At 33.8% G+C, this 3,151-nt stretch overlaps 1 non-coding gene across 1 annotated transcript; it reads right to left on the bottom strand.

Moving 5' to 3' along the window:
- Positions 1-896: 896 nt before the first annotated feature.
- Positions 897-968, bottom strand: TRNAG-UCC (transfer RNA glycine (anticodon UCC)). The gene has a single exon. It is a non-coding gene; the product is annotated as a tRNA-Gly (tRNA).
- Positions 969-3,151: the final 2,183 nt, after the last annotated feature.

Here is a 3,151-nt window from a genome sequence, read left to right as displayed (position 1 = left end):
GTATTCACGTCTGACCTTGCATATAGAGGCTAATGACGGGATAATAGAGGCTGAATTTGTGGTTAATCTACAAGGGCTTCACCCTGGGCGACGAAAATTCGATTATCAAATGTATTAAATTTAAATGATTAAAGAATTCGTGGAGATTGAACAAAATCACATGCCATCCACATGAACTATCATTAATCCTTGTTCTCTTCAGTTTCTGTTTTTTTAAATACAGAGATTCTTTTTAATTTTTTAATTTCTGCACTATCGCAACCGACACACGGAAATTCTTCCTGAGATGTCTGCGTTAATTGAAATAAAATATTGAAGTATATTCGTTGGGGTAAATAATTTCAAATATTGTTTAGATTATTTCAGGGGCAAAAATCAGGAAATATTATAAGATGAAAGAACTGAGGGAGATGACATGTCTGCAAGGGATTATTTTTTTTTTATTACCCAATCTAGTAGATCCTGGTTGAAATAAATGGAACCAACTCCGCTATTTGTAGTTATCTATGTTCCAGATTAATTAAACTTTAATTAAATCAATTTTCCATCTCGGATTTGATAAATCCATCAGGTTACAACTAACGAATCCATTCTCTTAATGATCATTGGTGCTGTTCCTCCACACACACACACACACTTCATCAATCTTCTCTGAACACTCTCTTGATTTTTATTTCGTCCATTAATGAATACCATAATTAATTAATATCAAAATAAAGAGGACTATCTGACGTTTTCATTCGCATTCGAAACGAGTGTTTGCGTTATTGCAACACGAAGTTTGTTTAAAAAGAAAACAAACGTCTCACACCAATAAAAGAAAACTGACCTGTCTCGTATTCGAAGTCCTGAATTTATGAACAAATAAAATTTTTCAAAAATTAAAAACATTATTTTGCGATGGCCGGGAATCGAACCCGGGGCAACTGCTTGGAAGGCAGCTATGCTAACCTCTATACCACCATCGCACGCGTGCAATTCTCTAAAGTGTTCTTAAGTGGTATTCCGGTCACTAACCCATTTCAAGAATAATGACGTCGCTTGATCGTCGACGAAGTAAGTAAAGTGTTACATCGTCAGTAGCATACCGGTTTTGATGCTCATTCTTCGTCGTCTGTGCTACGTAAATAGAGTCATGAATAATACACGTAGCGAATTAACGTCCTCGTTTTTAACACCTGACAACAGCATTTAATCGGTTTGGGCGATATTTTTTTAACAGTCTGCACGCTAGAATGGCGACGTCGTTTTTCACTTCCATCGGAATGTTAACATTCCAAATCGTATTTTACACTATTTTAATGCAACCATTTTTTTATCGGTCACAGTTGATTTCCCAATTGTTGACATTCTTGTTGTTTTCGTAATAACTATTATGACGTCTTCTGTAGCTAATGTTAGCTGTTTGGCGTCGATCAGAGGTATTTGTTTTAAAAACCTGGATCGGGGTTAAAGGCTCTAACACGATTTATTAAATGTCGACCTGTTTTCTTTCATATACTCTAGAAATATAATTTTCTTCTGCCATTAAATCACGGCCTAATCGAAACGACTGGATAAATTTTAACAAGCATGATGTAATGTTGGTCGTTCTATCGATTTATAGATTCTTTTGTTAGATTTTAATTTTTCCATTTAGTTCAAAGCTCCTGAATTTTGTTAGCCTTCAGTTATTTTTATTTTAACATATTGCTGTGTTATATTTTCGTGTTCACATTATTCCTACGAATTTAAATTTAATTTTTAATTACTTGTCCTAATATTTTCCCAGCATTTCAGTTTTCATCTTATTTCGCTATTTTCTTAATTACTTTTAATTTCTTTTAATTACTTAATAAAGTAATTAAAAAGCAAAAGTTATACTTGGTACTAGATATATTTTTATTTATATGTTTATACGTTTTATTTCGCAAGTTTTTCAGTATTTCAGTTAATCAATAACTCATCCATTTTTATTTTTGTATTCGTTTCTTTAAAAATATCTTATAAATCGAGTTTTTGGTGGAATGAATTTTTTATCTAAAACGTACGAAACGTGTTCGAGGAGTATGCAGTTAAATGACCTACCGATAACGATGCCGAAAGCGGTCTGTTGACGGGACGTCAATAACTGCGTAGATAAAGTAAGCCCATAAACACAACAGAAGCCCACCGACTGTGAAGAAAATCTCTCTCTCCCGGTCAGTCAGTTATCTTTCTGATTGCATGCTCTTGATTTTGCAGCTGCACGATATATAACTTTCTTCAGGTATGGAACCTGATGTGGCATTTGAAGCATTTTTAATAGTTTCTTCATTTTTGAACGTTGACTTAATTTATACACCACAAATAAACTTTATCCTTTTGAATTTCACCTTACAAGAGAAATATCCATGGAGACTGCAAAAGTCCTTTTTAGGACTTCCAGGGTAACAAATGGCAATGCTGTAGCCAATGAAGTTTTAACTGAGGCTCGGCTATTGCCGTTACCCAGCCATCACCGGAGCTTTTTAGCTCAATAACACTCCATCCACACAGGTTATCTTCATTCAGATGACGGGATAAAGAGTCAAGGACTCAGTCCATTGCCCAGTTCTTTTAAGAACTTTAAGAACTTAAGAAATATCCATGATGGAATTAAAAGCAGATATAGAACTACGAAAGGGTAGGTAATAAAATTATGCAAGGGTATCTGTGACCCCAAAGGGATGTTGAAATGCATCAATAAGAGTGTCAGAAGTATCAGAAATAAAGGAGAGGAGTTTTTGGCACTGGACAGCTCAACTTCGTCAAGAATTATTGGCATCAGCAGGACCTCGTCAGAAAATGATGTAGTCACAGGAATAAAATGTGATTGATATTGTATTTTTAGAGAAGATAGAAGAAAAAGGGCAGGAGGAAGGGTATTGTTAATGAAAGATAACTTCGACCAAAAAGAGAAGGCGAGGAAGTATTGTATCGTATCATGGAAATGGTTCATTTGAAGCTGTCTGGTGTGACATTACATTTTAGAAAAGTTATAATAAAATAATAAAATAAATTAATAATAAAGTAATAAAATTACAAAAATAAATATAAATTTGCAAAAATCTTTTAAAATATTAGCACACTTTGCCTAAATTACAATAAACTAGTAAGTTAAAGCAGCACAACTTTTAGTCATAGGAGAAAA

This window comes from Typopeltis vanoorti, chromosome 7, assembly GCF_054136105.1.
Source record: "Typopeltis vanoorti isolate ZY-2024b chromosome 7, IOZ_Tvanoo_1.0, whole genome shotgun sequence".
Classification (NCBI taxonomy): domain Eukaryota; kingdom Metazoa; phylum Arthropoda; class Arachnida; order Uropygi; family Thelyphonidae; genus Typopeltis; species Typopeltis vanoorti.
The sequence above is the reverse complement of the archived record's forward strand: the minus strand, read 5'-3'. Positions and strand labels throughout refer to the sequence as shown.